Raw genomic sequence first — 18,075 nt, 5'->3', positions numbered from 1 at the left:
TCCTCGATGGTGAGTGTTCATCGGAGGTGAGGGTATCATCTGGAGTGCCCCAGGGAAGTGTGGTAGGTCCGCTGTTGTTTTCTATCTACATAAATGACCTTTTGGATAGGGTGGATAGCAATGTGCGGCTGTTTGCTGATGATGCTGTGGTGTACGGGAAGGTGTCGTCGTTGAGTGACTGTAGGAGGATACAAGATGACTTGGAGAGGATTTGTGAGTGGTATAAAGAATGGCAGCTAACTCTAAATATAGATAAGTGTAAATTAATGCAGATGAATAGGAAAAAGAATCCCGTAATGTTTGAATACTCCATTAGTAGTGTAGCGCTTGATACAGTCACGTCGATTAAATATTTGGGCGTAACATCGGAGAGTGATATGAAGTGGGACAAGCATGTAATGGCAGTTGTGGGGAAGGCGGATAGTCGTCTTCGGTTCATTGGTAGAATTTTTGGAAGATGTGGTTCATCTGTAAAGGAGACTGCTTATAAAACACTAATACGACCTATTCTTGAGTACTGCTCGAGCGCTTGGGATCCCTATCAGGTGGGATTGAGGGAGGACATAGAAGCAATTCAGAGGCGGGCTGCTAGATTTGTTACTGGTAGGTTTGATCATCACGCGAGTGTTACGGAAATGCTTCAGGAACTCGGGTGGGAGTCTCTAGAGGAAAGGAGGCGTTCTTTTCGTGAATCGCTACTGAGGAAATTTAGAGAAACAGCATTTGAGGCTGACTGCAGTACAATTTTACTGCCACCAACCTACATTTCGCGGAAAGACCACGAAAATAAGAGAGATTAGGGCTCGTACAGAGGCATATAGACAGTAATTTTTCCCTCGTTCTGTTTGGGAGTGGAACAGGGAGGGGAGATGCTAGTTGTGGTACGAGGTACCCTCCGCCACGCACCTTACGGTGGATTGCGGAGTATGTATGTAGATGTAGATCGAACCTTAAATATCGTTCCACCGCTGACAAATGAACCGAATGCCGCCATGAGGTTCCGAGCTATGTGATTAGGTATCGGTAGCATTTGCACTATATGCGTAATTCGTGATGCCTGATGGACATTTATAAGTTCGGTTCGTTGATGAAGGTCGAAAGCACGGAGACTATGAATCATAAGTGCAGCACGGATGTGTAAGAGACTCCAATAATAAAGGGTCGTCGTGCGTCTGATACCGTCCATGAAGTCGATGCAAAGACAGCGGATTTTATTGCAGTCTGAGTGGGCCGACGCTAGCAGGTGCCATCCCAGTGTCAATATTCAAGGCCATCGTTTTATGTATATTAAACGGCTCCCCGAAGACGCACCTTACGTGGCTAACCAATCCAAGGCTCTGCTTACATCATGTTCGTCACGAAGAGTTAACATCAGATCATCTGCATACGCACTGCACCTAAAAACGAAGTCACCAAGAGACAAACCCGTGAGGCGGTGTCACAGACCGCACAGCAAAGGATCTAACGCTAAAGCGTACAGTATTGTCAATAATGGGCATCCCTGTCCAACAGAGCGGCGAATTTGCAAGGTGATCGACAATCTACTGTGGACAACCACTTACGATGTTGCGCCACATAGGTGACGGAGTACCACCTCTACAAAAGCGCCCGGGTAATGCATATTCTGAAGAACAGCGGTTAAGTACATATGACAGCCAGCGCTCCTGGTACGTGACTCACCTTAGCGAGGGCAGTTAGGTCGCTGCAGCGGCACAGGGCGGGATGGATATTATGCGTCCCATATTGGTTATGACCTGTAGATTAAAACTGAAGAAACTGCAAAAAGGTGGGAATTTAAGGAGATGGGACCTGGGTAAACTGAAAGAACCAGAGATTGTACAGAGTTTCAGGGAGAGCATAAGGGAACAATTGACAGGAATGGGGGAAAGAAATACAGTAGAAGAAGAATGGGTAGCTTTGAGGGATGAAGTAGTGAAGGCAGCAGAGGATCAAGTAGGTAAAAAGGCGAGGGCTAATAGAAATCCTTGGGTAACAGAAGAAATATTGAATTTAATTGATGAAAGGAGAAAATATAAAAATGCAGTAAATGAAGCAGGCAAAAAGGAATACAAACGTCTCAAAAATGAGATCGACAGGAAGTGCAAAATGGCTAAGCAGGGATGGCTAGAGGACAAATGTAAGGATGTAGAGGCTTGTCTCACTAGGGGTAAGATAGATACTGCCTACAGGAAAATTAAAGAGACCTTTGGAGAGAAGAGAACCACTTGTATGAATATCAAGAGCTCAGATGGAAACCCAGTTCTAAGCAAAGAAGGGAAGGCAGAAAGGTGGAAGGAGTATATAGAGGGTTTATACAAGGGCGATGTACTTGAGGACAATATTATGGAAATGGAAGAGGATGTAGATGAAGACGAAATGGGAGATAAGATACTGCGTGAAGAGTTTGACAGAGCACTGAAAGACCTGAGTCGAAACAAGGCCCCGGGTGTAGACAACATTCCATTAGAACTACTGACGGCCTTGGGAGAGCCAGTCATGACAAAACTCTACCATCTGGTGAGCAAGATGTATGAGACAGGTGAAATACCCTCAGACTTCAAGAAGAATATAATAATTCCAATCCCAAAGAAAGCAGGTGTTGACAGATGTGAAAATTACCGAACTATCAGTTTAATAAGTCACAGCTGCAAAATACTAACGCGAATTCTTTACAGACGAATGGAAAAACTGGTAGAAACGGACCTCGGGGAAGATCAGTTTGGATTCCGTAGAAATGTTGGAACACGTGAGGCAATACTAACTTTACGACTTATCTTAGAAGAAAGATTAAGAAAAGGCAAACCTACGTTTCTAGCATTTGTAGACTTAGAGAAAGCTTTTGACAATGTTAACTGGAATACTCTCTTTCAAATTCTGAAGGTGGCAGGTATAAAATACAGGGAGCGAAAGGCTATTTACAATTTGTACAGAAATCAGATGGCAGTTATAAGAGTCGAGGGGCATGAAAGGGAAGCAGTGGTTGGGAAAGGAGTGAGACAGGGTTGTAGCCTCTCCCCGATGTTATTCAATCTGTATATTGAGCAAGCAGTAAAGGAAACAAAAGAAAAATTTGGAGTAGGTATTAAAATCCATGGAGAAGAAATAAAAAACTTTGAGGTTCGCCGATGACATTGTAATTCTGTCAGAGACAGCAAAGGACTTGGAAGAGCAGTTGAACGGAATGGACAGTGTCTTGAAAGGAGGATATAAGATGAACATCAACAAAAGCAAAACGAGGATAATGGAATGTAGTCAAATTAAATCGGGTGATGCTGAGGGAATTAGATTAGGAAATGAGACACTTAAAGTAGTAAAGGAGTTTTGCTATTTGGGGAGTAAAATAACTGATGATGGTCGAAGTAGAGAGGATATAAAATGTAGACTGGCATTGGCAAGGAAATCGTTTCTGAAGAAGAAAAATTTGTTAACATCGAATATAGATTTAAGTGTCAGGAATTCGTTTCTGAAAGTATTTGGATGGAGTGTAGCCATGTATGGAAGTGAAACATGGACGATAACTAGTTTGGACAAGAAGAGAATAGAAGCTTTCGAAATGTGGTGCTACAGAAGAATGCTGAAGATAAGGTGGGTAGATCACGTAACTAATGAGGATGTATTGAATAGGATTGGGGAGAAGAGAAGTTCTGTGGCACAGTTTGACTAGAAGAAGGGATCGGTTGGTAGGACATGTTTTGAGGCATCAAGGTCTCACAAATTTAGCATTGGAGGGCAGCATGGAGGGTAAAAATCGTAGAGGGAGACCAAGAGATGAATACACTAAGCAGATTCAGAAGGATGTAGGTTGCAGTAGGTACTGGGAGATGAAGAAGCTTGCACAGGATAGAGTAGCATGGAGAGCTGCATCAAACCAGTCTCAGGACTGAAGACCACAACAACAACAACAACCCACCGATGCCTGATCAACTGATAGGACAGGAGACGTCGTACGCCGAATTCGAGCTGTCAGTAGACGTGTGAAGATTTTCATATCACAGTTCAAGAAAGTTAGTGGTAGGTAGTCACTAATAAGTGATCCTCCGGCTCGAGGTTAACGGATTGAGATGATGATGATACCCTCCACAAAGGCAGCCGATATTGTTGTGGATATTTTGGGAATGCAGAAAGTTTCATCTCGATGGGTCTCGTAAGACTTGAATGCAGATCATGGACGGGAGCGTGTGCAGTGTTGTGTAAAGACCGTGCGCCAATTTGAAGCGGATGAAGATGGCTTTCTTGCAAGGTATGTGACAGTGGACGAAACGTGGGTTCGCCACTTCGATCCTGAGACAAAATAAGTCACAAAAATGGAAACATCCTTCATCCGCTACTCCAAAAAAATTCCGGGTGCAAAAATCAGCCAGTAAGGTGATGGCATCGGTCTTCTGTGATGCAGAAGGGATAATTATGGTGAATTACTTGCAAAAGGGCGTAACTGGCAATGCATCGTACTATTTCACCCTCCTACGCGCCGTTTGGGAGAAAAAATAGAGAAAAAAAGGCGTGGAAATTTGGCGCGCGGAGCTCTTTTGCATCAGAACAACGCACCGGCGCACAATGCCCTTGCAACACTGGGACGTCTACGTGACTGCGGGTTCGAATTGTTACGTCATCCGCCATATTCTGCAGATTTGGCTCCATTATACTTTTTTCTTTTCCCAGAGCTGAAAAAAGACCTCAGAGGACGACAATTTGACAATGATGATGCAATGATTGATGCTGTGAACGCTTGGTTGGACTCGAAATCAATGACCTATTATTTGAGCGGTTTGCAGAAGTTATCTGAGCGTGCCCGCAAGTGTATTACTGTACATGGGTATTACATTGAAAAATAAGTTGGTATTATGAAATTTCTGTCTTTCTTTAGTTGTTAGGCTAGAAACTTTTCAACCCCCCTCTTCCTATTGCTTCGCATGCTCGGAAAGACCCCCGACGTGCCTACGCTATGACGTCAGAAACTCGGCAGAATCATCGCCCAACGTCCCAGTCCTCGGTCGGAGTGGCGGCAGCTTTAGACTGGTAGACCCGGTAGTTTCGGCGGGGCAGGCCGGTGCCGGTGCCCCCTCCGCCCCCGCCCCCGCATCCGCCCCCGCAGCGGGCAGCCGTGAACCCCGGCCAGGCGACCAGCACGTGGTGCGGCCTGCTCGTGCTCCCTCCAGTTCGTTCACCGCAGCCTCCGTCGGTAAACAGGTTCCCAGCGCGGCTGTGTCTCGCCGCCCTCTTACACAACACGCACTCACTCCCAGTCCGCGGTGCGAATCCCGTCTGCACTGTCTGCCCCGCCCACACGTGACAAAGCGCACCGCGACTCCGCACCGACCGAGCTCCGCTCAATTGTAGATAAAGACACTGCAAAGAGAGGAGATCATGCCTGTCCCGAACCATCTTGTTTGGCGTTCCTTAAATCATTTCTCGCGCATGCTAGGATTTACCTTTTTGGTCAAATGTTTGAGCGGAGCAGAAACAAGACTAGCAACAAATTACACAGGGTATTTGTGTCCGAATTTTCACAGCCAAACGAAGAGTCGTGAATGGACAATTGGGGTATCAGATAGACCAGTGACAGGTCTAATTTTACAAAAAATGGTTTAATTGCTTGAAAGTAATCAGGATAATTAAGGAAGACTTTATTATTAACTAGCTATTTAGTGTGGCTGTGCCCGCGTATCGGTAGTTTTTAGTTTCATACGGAAGCATGTAGATAGTTGTTTTTTCATCTATCTCTCTTTGCGAGTGGAATGGGAAAGGAAATGACTAGTAGTGATACAGCGATCCCTCCGCCAGCACCATGCTGTGGGTTGCGGAGTATGTACGTAGGATCAGTTGTGATGATGAGTAAGCAAGCTACTGTACATGCAATAATGTCAGCCGCCCTCACCTGTCTAGCAGTTCAAGTAAGCAAAGACAGTGAAGTTGGCGCTCTCCCCTCTCCGACGGTGTCCCAGCGCACGATCCGTCGCAGGCGTAGCATAACTGCCGAAAAATGCGTACAGGGAAGGATGGGCGGGAGCGCACTTCTGTGCATTGTGCTACTAAAGTAGATATTATACAATGTGTGCATTATCCAACAAACAGTGTGGAAGTATGGATTAAACTTACTGAAAATGGTATAGGCATTGTATTCATTACTTTTAATCATATCACTTAGGACATATCAACCAATAAAAGCGTTTTCATAATTACAAACATCGGAAGGTCAGAGAGTAAATAGCTTTTCCGAAGAGTGAGTAAATATTTTCCCCCAATTAATGAATTATTCAACCAGTCGCTTTTTTTTAGTTTTTGATACGATTTATTCTACCGCAGACGTGTTTTCGAAGAGCCACTGCAGGTTCATCATGACATGGAGGTGTCACAAGAACGTTATGCTGTGGACCAAGTGTAGCTGACTTCAACATGCAAGGTTTGTTTGAACATCACTGTGCTGTACTAGGCAGAGCCGTACTGGATGTGGGACTCCCTAGCCTCCCTCCGTCGTTTCATCTGACTGATCCACCCAGTTACAGGGGGACCTGCAGTTCAGCGTTGACTCAGAATCACGAGCCGTCGTGGCTTTTTGCACGTTAACAAATAATTGCCAGAAGTGAAAAATGATGAAAAAAACGATAGAACCTGTGAGTGATAGAGCCGGAACCTCTGGTTTGCAGTTTGAAATTCAGCACGCACAACTTAAAACTCGGAGAAAAGAGTCTAAGATGACGGCCTGTACTCAGGTTCAAGAATATGATGAAATCTTACGTCGTGCAGGGAGGAACAGCATCGAAGAGAGAGGAAACCTTATCGACTGTAAATGGCGGGGAAGCCTCATTCACCGACCCATCGAATAATACGTAAACCACGTGGGATATTATGATGACGACGATGATGATGATGATAATGATGAACTACACTATGTGATCAAAAGTACCCGGACACCCCAAAAACATAAGTTTTCCATATTAGGTGCATTGTGCTGCCACCTTCTGTCAGGTATTCAATATCAGCGACCTCAGTGGTCATTAGACATCGCGAGAGAGAGCAGAATGGGGCGCTCCGCGGAACTCGGACTTCTAACGTGGTCAGGTGATTTTGTGTCATTTGTGTCGTACGTCCATACCCGAGATTTCCACACTCCTAAACATCCCTAGGTCCACAATTTCCGATGTGATAGTGAAGCTGAAACGTGAAGGGACACGTACAGCACAAAAGCGTACAGGCCGACCTCGCCTGTTGACTGACAGAGACCGCCGACAGTTGAAGACGTTCGTAATGTGTTATAGGCAGACATCTACTCAGACCATCACACAGGAATTACAAACTGCATCAGGATGACAGTTAAGCGGGAGGTGAGGAAACTTGGATTTCATGGTCGAGCGGCTGCTCATAAGCCACACATCACGCCGTTAAATGCCAAACAACGCCTCGCTTTGTGTAAGGAGCGTAAACATTGGACTATTGAACAATGAAAAAACGTTGTGTGGAGTGACGAATTACGGTACACAATGTGGCGATCTGATCGCAGGGTGTGGGTATGGCGAATGCCTGGTAAACTCATCTGCCAGCGTGTGTAGTGCCAACAGTAAAATTCGGGGACGGTGGTGTTATGGTGTGGTCGTGTTTTTCATGGAGGGGGCTTGCACACCTTGTATTGCGTCACGTTATCACAGCACAGGCCTACATTGATGTTAAATCTGCCAGGAAGTTTCATATCAGCGCACACTCCGCTGCAGAGTGAAAATTTCATTCTGGAAACATCCCCCAGGCTGTGGCTAAGCCATGTCTCCGCTATATCCTTTCTTTCAGGAGTGCTAGTTCTGCAAGTTTCGCAGGAGAGCTTCTGTAAAGTTTGGAAGGTAGGAGACAAGATACTGGCAGAAGTGAAGCTGTGAGTACCGGGCGTGAGTCGTGCTTCGGTAGCTCAGTTGGTAGAGCACTTGCCCGCGAAAGGCAAAGGTCCCGAGTTCGAGTCTCGGTCGGGCACACAGTTTTAATCTGCCAGGAAGTTTCATCTCTGGGATGTTTTGGAACGCCGACTTTGTGCCAGGCTTCACCGACCGACAACGATACCTCTCCTCAGTGCAAGACTCCATGAAGAATGGGCTGCCATTCCCCAAGAAACCTTCCAGTACCTAATTGAACGTATGCCTGAGAGAGAGGAAACTGTCATCAAGGCTAAGGGTGGATCAACACCATATTGAATCCTAGCATTACCGATGGAGTGCGCCACGAACTTGTAAGACATTTTCAGCCAGGTGTCCGGATACTTTTGATCGCATAGTGTACGTAATTAAGAGTAGTCTGATTGTCATCGTGCATAATCAACGCTCACCTGACATGCATTACTGGGCAAAAGCTTGTTGTAGACGTAAGTCGATCAGATCAACACAAACAGAAGCGAGCCTCATTGCTGACACTAGAGGACACCACTGATTGTCCCAGGTGACTCAACACCATGCAAGTTTGTTCTCTGTGGCATGATATCAGCAGTTAAACTATTCGTGGCAATTCGAGATCTTAGTCTGGGTTCCAGTAATCATCTCCCGATAGTTTGTGGCGAGGAGATTCTGCCTGTTTACTCTGTCCGGCTCACAGGGGTGGTCACTCTCCTATTTGTCCGAGCTAGTCGGAGGCTCGTGTGATCTCTCGTGATGCAGCGCTTCTGGAAGTACCCGCGCCTACTCCTGTAGCCATACTACTGTAGCCATACTACTGTCCTGAGTCCATCTCGACAGCAGGCCGTCTGCGCTCACTGCACCACCGCCAGCTGTCTGTGTGATCTGTTGGAACGATGCTAACATGTCCTTTGTGAACATGATTCGCCTTTGCCAAAGCCCGAAAGGCAGGCACTTCCATTGGGCGTGCTGTGTTGCGATCTCCCACTGATAAGTTCCAAAAACGTTAGATACACTCGTATCCATCATGTAGTCAGGACATTCTTGATCGGTAGGAATGTCTTCTTCTGTACTGAAAATATTGTAAATAAGCTTGCGTAAGAATGAAACTGTAATCAGACTGTCCCGCAGGCATGAAAATACCGGAGTATCAGTTCGATTGCGTTTGGGCTAGGTGTTGCACCTCTAATTTCCGTCAGCGTATTTGCACTCGTTGACTGGCAGCTTTCCCAAGTTAGGGCGTCCATCTTTTCATTCCCAGTAGCTTTATTCTATACTGTCTCCCTCGCCACGTGCAGATTATTAGTTCTACAGAAAAAATGAACAGGCCCTGAAAGTAATTTTGTTTCAATTTTCGAGCTGATTTATCAGTTCAAATGTGTGTGAGTTCCTAAGGAACCAAACTGCTGAGTTCATCGGTCCCAAGACTTGCACACTACTGAAACTAACTTATGCTAAGAAAAACACACGCACACCTATGCCCGAGGAAGGACTCGAACCTCCGGCGGGGGGGTGGGGGGGAGGGGCTGCGCGATTCGTGACACGACGCCTCAAACCACGCGGCCACTCCGCGCGGTGGTTTATCAGTTGCAGTATAGCATGCAGTGTTATTCAACTGCCCCTACCGATGTCGTTTTATGCATCCCACAATCGCGAAATTTTCATATTCTCTCGCTCACCACGCGCAAATTATCAGTCCTACCGAAAAAATGAACAGGTCCTTTTCTGGAGAAAATTTAAAATGTAGTTAAATTTTGTACCAGGGCACGTTTTTGCTAGAGGCTTAGTTTTAGAGTTTTTGAAGAGAAATTTATAAAAGTGACCTTCACACACACCTCCACCCCCACACTCAGCCCTCACCGGTCATGATTTCTGGTACGGCGTTCATGGCACTACTGCCCAAGAATTTGCGACTGCATGAACTATTTCGCACATTCGGCACTTTTTTGTTCTTTATGGACAGGCCTTATTAGGCCACCGGTTTAGTCGAGCACTTACAAAGTGTAAAATTGACGTTTATGTAAATTTTACCTAACAATTTTGTGAATTTTGACGGTTTGACATCGTTGTATGTGCCAGGCCTTCTGACTAAAGCACCGCTGTGCCTGTTTGGATCGAATGGTCAACATAATTAGTTTTAGCGTAACGCTTACAAAAGTAGTTTTCCTTTCACTGACTTCGCGGGAACTTTAAATTAATAATGTTACCGAAATAGCCGACTATGCAGGTGGTGGAATAGCCCGATGAATAGAGACCAAAAAATATCGAATATCGGGAATAGTTCTTGCAGTTGGATAGTTTTGTCAGTGGTAGGAGGGAGTGTTTGAAATAATGATGGGTGAGGGATGAGTGTGATGGAGGAGGTTCGTTTCAAGATCACTTGTAGGTGTTTCTTGAATGACTCAAAAACCGTACCCTCCTTCGAAAACGTGCCCCAGTACAAAATGTAACTACATTAAATGTAACACAAAAAAGCCTGTTCATTTTTTCTGTAGGAGTAATAGTTTGTGCGTAGCTAGCGAGAGAATATGAAAAAATCGTGCATGGTTTTTGAAGGACAGATGTAACATTGCAGGTTGCATAAAACGACAGCGGTAGGAGTTGTTAGATCTCTCTTTATGTAAGGGGCGATAATAAAATTTCCATGTGAGGATGTTGCTGCAAGGTAGGGCGACTGCGATGGTGCTGTATAAGCACAGACATGTAGGCAAGCGATTAGTGCAGCATTCGTGTCCCTCTGGCGTGTATACAGTAAATGCGGAAACGTGAACTGTGGCGATGTCATTACCAAATGCGCCCAAACAGGATCAACATGGTGTTGTTCTTTTCGTGTCTGCTGAAGGAGAAATGTCGGCAGATTTCGATAGAATGAAGACTGTGTATGGGACAGCATATCTGTCGAAAAACACGGAATGTTAAGACATGTTCCGCACTGGTCGCGATTCGACGCAAGACGCCGCTCTAGTTGGAACGCCAGCCTCATCCATTGCGGATGGACACCCAAGCATCTGCCCTATAGTGCTGATCTCTGCCCATGGGATTAACACGGCTGCGTTCACTTAAAAAAGACCTTGAAGGTCACTTAAAAAAGACTTTGAAGGGCCGACAATTCCTACAGACGAAGATGTGGAGCAGGCAGTTACGACTTTCTCACGCAGCAGGATATGGTGTTTTACCAAACGGGCATCTTAACTCTGGTGCGTCAGCGGGATGATTAGATGATTGCCTCAGTGCTCACGGCGATTTTGCTTGATTGGCCTGCCGATTTTGTACTGTGCGGGCTTCGAACGTAAACTTTTTGATCACCCCTTACACTTTGCGCTTGCAAAATGACACGTGATTGCTTCACTGCCGGCCGGTTGGGTCGAGTATTCACTACCGGTAAAGATATTACAGACGGACGGTTCATGAGTGATCTTAGCCTCCTGTCAGCCTCATCTCTCGGGACTGCCTCTCCACCGAGGAAAAACAGCAGACAGAAGGCGTCAGTTAACGTCGGGTGCTCCCGTGGTGTCTCGCCTCTAATCAGAGCTGTGGCGCCTGTTTTCGGTTTGCGATTACGTAAATCGCCGGCTGCTCCAGTAAACGGCCACAACTGTGTGGAGGCCGATTGCTTCACGCCGCGCATTTGCGTTGAATGCAGCCGCTTTCACTGATCGCCGCCGGACCCGATTTGAGCTGTCGTGCCCGAGTGAGATTTATGAAACTCGGAGAAGAGCCCAGCAGCGGGCTCAGGGTGGAGATGTGGCCGCGTTGTTGCCTCAGGAATCGCTCTTGCGTTGGCGCTCTATCTTGTGACGCTAACCGCTTGATTTCGTGCCTTATTTCCTGTCCTAAACCGTGTCGTCTTGAATTTTTTTTTAGCCCTGTCTGTAGACACTACACAGCATTTAAATACAACGTACAGTGTGACTGAAGGTGTCCTTAATACCAAGACTGTTCTGAAGACCAACCATGTTCATATTGTTGGTGGCATGCCCGCACCTTCTTCCGAACTGTGAACAGACTCACCGAGTGTCAGCATGGTTTGATACGCCCACACCTACAGATTAACGAGCGCCTTGGACCAGTCTGCGCGAGTGATTTGTGGCGATAGAGTGTTCTTGAGTCACGATGGCTTCCCAACGCTTTCGCCATCTTCTGAAGATATCTGTATGGTGCAAAAACTGGCAGTTGACCCCAAATAAAGAAAAGAATGACGTCATCCTCATGAGATCTGTTAAATTTTGGTTACGCGATAAACCACACAGCTATGAAAGCTTTCGGTTCAACTAAATACAGGGTTATTACAAATGATTGAAGCGATTTCACAGCTCTACAATAACTTTATTATTTGAGATATTTTCATAATGCTTTGCACACACATACAAAAACTCAAAAAGTTTTTTTAGCTATTCACAAATGTTCGATATGTGCCCCTTTAGTGATTCGGCAGACATCAAGCCGATAATCAAGTTCCTCCCACACTCAGCGCAGCATGTCCCCATCAATGAGTTCGAAAGCATCGTTGATGCGAGCTCGCAGTTCTGGCACGTTTCTTGGTAGAGGAGGTTTAACACTGAATCTTTCAAACAACCCCACAGAAAGAATTCGCATGGGGTTAAGTCAGGAGAGCGTGGAGGCCATGACATGAATTGCTGATCATGATCTCCACCACGACTGATCCATCGGTTTTCCAATCTCCTGTTTAAGAAATGCCGAACATCATGATGAAAGTGCAGTGGAGCACCATCCTGTTGAAAGATGAAGTCGGCGCTGTCGGTCTCCAGTTGTGGCATGAGCCAATTTCCCAGCATGTCCAGATACAAGTGTCCTGTAACGTTTTTTTCGCAGAAGAAAAAGGGGCCGTAAACTTTAAACCGTGAGATTGCACAAAACACGCTAACTTTTGGTGAATTGCGAATTTGCTGCACGAATGCGTGAGGATTCTCTACCGCCCAGATTCGCACATTGTCTGTTCACTTCACCATTAAGAAAAAATGTTGCTTCATCACTGAAAACAAGTTTCGCACTGAACGCATCCTCTTCCATGAGCTGTTGCAACCACGCCGAAAATTCAAAGCGTTTGACTTTGTCATCGGGTGTCAGGGCTTGTAGCAATTGTAAACGGTAAGGCTTCTGCCTTAGCCTTTTCCGTAAGATTTTCCAAACCGTCGGCTGTGGTAGGTTTAGCTCCCTGCTTGCTTTATTCGTCGACTTCCGCGGGCTACGCGTGAAACTTGCCTGCACGCGTTCAACCGTTTCTTCGATCACTGCAGGCCGACCCGTTGATTTCCCCTTACAGAGGCATCCAGAAGCTTTAAACTGTGCATACCATCGCCGAATGGAGTTAGCAGTTGGTGGATCTTTGTTGAACTTCGTCCCGAAGTGTCGTTGCACTGTTATGACTGACTGATGTGAGTGCATTTCAAGCACGAGATACGCTTTCTCGGCTCCTGTCGCCATTTTGTCTCACTGCGCTCTCGAGCGCTCTGGCGGCAGAAACCTGGAGTGCGGTTTCAGCCGAACAATACTTTGAGTTTTTCTACGTATCTGTGGTGTGTCGTGACCATATGTCGATGAATGGAGCTACAATGAATTTATGAAATCGCTTCAATCATTTGTAATAGCCCTGTACTTACAGCAACGAAAACAATCAAGTTTCGACAAAAGAATTTAGTTTTTCCTTCTCACCCCGTGCGGTAAGTCTACACTGACCCGCGGTTCTGGGTCACTTCCCGAAATCTTCACTTTTTGCCAGACCTCTCCAGTCGTTTTTCTTCACCCCTCTTCCCTTCCCCTTCAACCCTTGTGTCTGAAGAAGAAGCCACTGGCTCTGAAAGCTTGCCTAAATACAGTCCTCTTTTTTTGAGTGTGTTCTGCCGCCGCTTGGTGAATAGATTTTTTATCGATCCAAATTATTTCAACTAAATACTTAGGGATTACAGTTATGAGTAACTTAAACTGTGACGATCACTTAGAGAATATTGTCGGGAAGGCAAACCAAAGACTACGTTTATGGGAAGAACACTTACGGGATGGAACAGGTCTAGAAAAGACACTGCCTACACTACGCTTGGCCGTCCTGTGCGAGGCTATTGCTTTGCGATATGGAATCATTACTAAATGGGATTGATGGAAGAAAAATTGGAAATTTGTGTTAAGTTCCTATGGGACCAAACTGCTGAGGTCATCGGTCCCTAACCTTACATACTACTTAATCTAACTTACACTAACTTACGCTAACGACAACAAACAAACACCCATGCCCGAGGGAGGACTCGAACCTCCGACGGGCGAAGCCGCGCGAACCGTGACAAGGCGCCCCAGACCGCGCGGCTACCCCATGCGGTATTGATAGACGACATCGAAAAAATTACCGAGCGAAGTGGCACAGTGGATAGCAAATGGATTCGCATTCGGGAGGACGACGGTTCAAACCCTAAATTGCAAACGCCGGGATGGTTCCTTTGCAAGGCCACGGCCGATTTCATTCTCCGTCTTTGACACAATTGTGCTGCGTCTCTAACAATCTCGATGTCGACGGGACGTTAAACCCAGCCCTATCTTCCTACCTACCTTCGAAAAAGTTCCTAGGAGGGAAGAGAGAGATATGATACGCAAGTTGGGGTGGCAATCATTGAAACAAAGGTGTTTTTCTTTGCGTCGAGATCTTTTCAAGAAGTTTCAGTCCCCAACATTCTCCTCCGAATGCGAAAATGTTTTCTTGACAGCCATATACATGTAGAGAAATGATCATCGTAAAAAAATAAGAAAAATACGGACCTCACATGTAAAGATGTAAGCGTTCGTTCTTCCTGCGCTCTGTTAGGGTGTGGAACATAAAACAGAGTAAAAGTAGTCCGATGAACATTCTTCCAGCGACTTAACTGTGAATTGCAGAGTGGTCATGTGGATGTAGATGTGGATAAAGTCCACGATGGGCTGCCTCGCCTCTGCCTTCACGCTAGATGTGGCGGATGTGTCCAATAGAATAATTTATGAATCTGTTACTCATTACTTAGTACTCTTAAGTTCAGGTGCTCCTGGGAGGAACAAACACAGATTTCATTTCTAATGTTGGTAGCAGTACACGAGCAACATGTAGCCTATTGCTCTGCTCCCCAACGAACGGGATGTTTCCACTGTTCCATTTTCACACTATTATTATTGATAGTAGAGCAGTATATTATAGAACAATTAATTTACTGGTTAATGTTCCAGTTTTACAGTCACGTGGCAGCATTGGGCGTCATTTCTTGCAAGTCATTCAGAAGTCGTCTAAAAGCGTGGAGGGGGGCAAGTCTCCACAGTATTGTCTTATTGTCTGTTCCTCTGGGCCACATTTAGACGTAGCACTCACACAACCACCTCACTTCTTAAAGAAGTGGCCACATCTCCCCTATCCCTTTGCCATGTGGTTCAATCTTTGCATTCGTTCTCCTCAGGTTTTGAAGTAGGCAGGTTTTGTGGGTTGTATGTTGTAATCTATGTTTAGATTGCTATTAAGGGTAGGAATTAAGAAATTTGAAATTGCAATTCGAAGTGTAAACCATTTATTTTGTAATAAAAAGGGTGGAAAGTAGTTATCTTTTTCTGACAACGGCGTCTAGGGGCAAAAATAAACCATCCAGCATTCCCGCATTTAGGTATGGATGTGAGCGACAGACTGAAACAGTTCATGTTCTCCAATTGTCCACACTGGTAAACATAGCCATTGGTTCACACACTAAAGGTTCACAAATATTTTTCATTCCCAAACTTCGAACACTTGCTTACAACTTTTCATCTGACTCCTTATTCGCTCTAGAACAGATAACTAATTACATGTAACAAGCATGCCATATTAGCGCGATCGCGAGAACAAAGACGTCCGCTGATAATCTCGCCGTTGAGACCCCATAAACTCCCACCAAAGACAGTAGTACAGTAAAGATGCATTTTACTGTGCTTCCAAAGATATAAACATTTACTGTCTTATTTATTTATACAGTAACAACAGAACTCGTGAATGAATGGGTAATGTCATATTGTTTCTATGCTTAAAATTTCTGTTCTTATTTATTTTTCTTTTATTTAATCGCAAAAGTGCTAGGATGACTAACTTTCTGAAGTATTCACAGTCTTGCATTTAAAACGTATCAACCTAGGAACCTTATAACGTCCATTCTGTCGATGTATCCTATTCTCGGTGACATCGAAGACGTCTGTTAACGGAAGATCGACACAAGGTGGTTTGCTTGGCATAATGAGTATAGCTGGTAGATTCTGGAAAGCGCTGGTTGGAACTGGGTTCTTGTGGAACTTGTCTCCTTAAGAATTGGCACCTGTACAGCTTTTTGTTCCGTGATCCGGAAGAGCGGAATTGAATGGATCAGGGAACCACTGTAGGAGAGTAGGTCTACAGTGGTTCCAATGGCCAAACTGCGAATGTACATACATAGTACGTGCGTGAGCGCTGTTTTCTCGTGGAAGGAAAATTATGGACTCTTGCATTGTTTTTCCTGTACGCGTGCGGAAACCCGCACTCGGACTGCAGGCCGCGGTCAGCTGTCCTCACACTACCCAGAGATGCTCTTTAACTGTCGCGGGGCGATACCCCCGCCGCAACAGACATTGCTATCATCTCGCTGTGAGTCCGGCGAAGCTCAGTAGGCTGACGTAATCAACCCTCTTCATAGGATGCCGGTATGAGAAGATTAAACTCGTTTTAATGCATCGCTGCTGGCCGGACATAATCGTAAAAGATGGTATCGGAGTTCATTACAACGTTAACTACAACAAAGGAGCAGGTAGCAGCCGCCATGGAGGGCGAAATAAGACAGAAAAAAAGGACTCGATAGTGGGCAGTTAACGGTAATGGGGCGTTTACTCAATAAGGAAGCGTATCCCGGGCAAGTTTTTAGTCGCCGGTATCTATTATCTCGTGGCTGCCTGCTCCGGGGCCAAAAAGTTCTCGCCCTTTCTTAATCTGCCACGTGATTCGCACTTGCAATCCTGCCTGCACAGACGTTTACTTTTTGTTCGGTGGCTTTGCAGTGGTAAGTATCGAGTACTTTATCACAACTATGGATCAATGTATGTTCGATATGCTTCGCCCAGCCTGCCTCTTTCTCTTCTCGTCCCAAGGTAGCAATTTTTTTTATGTTCCTAGATATTTCAGCGCTGTTTATTGGAAAATTGTGACCGTGCACTGTTTATTCATTCGTGTACAGAAGTAGAGCTGAAAAGAATTTTCAATGTTAGCACTGAATAGGGGATCATGGAGGAATTTTATAAGGGGGGCTATGCTCCAGACTGAACGCTGAAAGGCATAATCAGTCTTAAATGATGATGATGATGATGATAAAAAAGATTTCAAACTTACATATTGAAAAAAAAAGTATGTGTTTTTGTTCAAATAGACCTGTGAAACACATGGAGAAATTTGAACCAAATCTCTACGAGAATACCAATATATGATTACCGCCGGAGTAAGACGTTCCTAGGTGCAAAATTGGTGAGATGCAAGCATTATTCTGGAACATAGGGCATCATTTCAGCAGAATTTGGTACATATATGCCTTCCTAATTCGGGAAAAAAATACCCGTAGCGGTTTGGAGGGTGAGGTGAGGGTGTAAAGATGGTAGCATGCACAACTAATCGAAAACGAACTGTATTGGAGCCTAATCCAGAGCTTTTGAGTTTTCTAAACTAATTGGTGACACTTTCTCCAAAGGGTACGATAGAATGAAGGTGGAAATGGTCTGACACGTAAATAACGGAAGGCAACGAATATTAGTGTCGAACTCATAGTACTGAGGCGCTAGATTCATTGATGGCAGTCTTCATGACAGCTGGTAGACAAAGGTGGATAGGGAGGGGGACTTGGGAAGGGCAGTGACATATAAAGCACGATTGTGGAATTTGTGGATCAGTCTGAACCAAACTTGGTACACACACCAATGTCTTCAGAAACAATGGCGGTAATACATGCCTAGTACACCTAGGTGTGGGGATCCGGATAGGAAGGTGGACACATTGAAAACTCATCATGTCCATAGCCTTTGGGATCAATGGTTGGTGACAGTTCCGAGGGCTTTTCACCCTACTGTCTGGATAGGCGTCCGAAAACGTTACTTCATTCGAGTGCAAAGTCAATATTTCTAATTTTAAGACAGTCTGAATGCTACGACGGGGAATTTTGTATCATACTATGTTAAGTAAGTTTAGGGTAAAAGTAAGGCT

The 18,075-nt window shown here is 45.3% G+C and overlaps 1 long non-coding RNA gene across 2 annotated transcripts in view; it reads left to right on the top strand.

Annotated features, from left to right (window-relative positions):
• The window catches only part of LOC124777875, a 201,556-nt gene that overhangs the window by 19,718 nt on the left and 163,763 nt on the right, over positions 1-18,075 (top strand). The gene's annotated exons all lie outside the window — the stretch shown is intronic.

The sequence above is a fragment of the Schistocerca piceifrons genome, chromosome 2 (genome assembly GCF_021461385.2).
Source record: "Schistocerca piceifrons isolate TAMUIC-IGC-003096 chromosome 2, iqSchPice1.1, whole genome shotgun sequence".
NCBI lineage: Eukaryota > Metazoa > Arthropoda > Insecta > Orthoptera > Acrididae > Schistocerca > Schistocerca piceifrons.
This window is presented reverse-complemented; position numbering and strand designations above follow the sequence as displayed.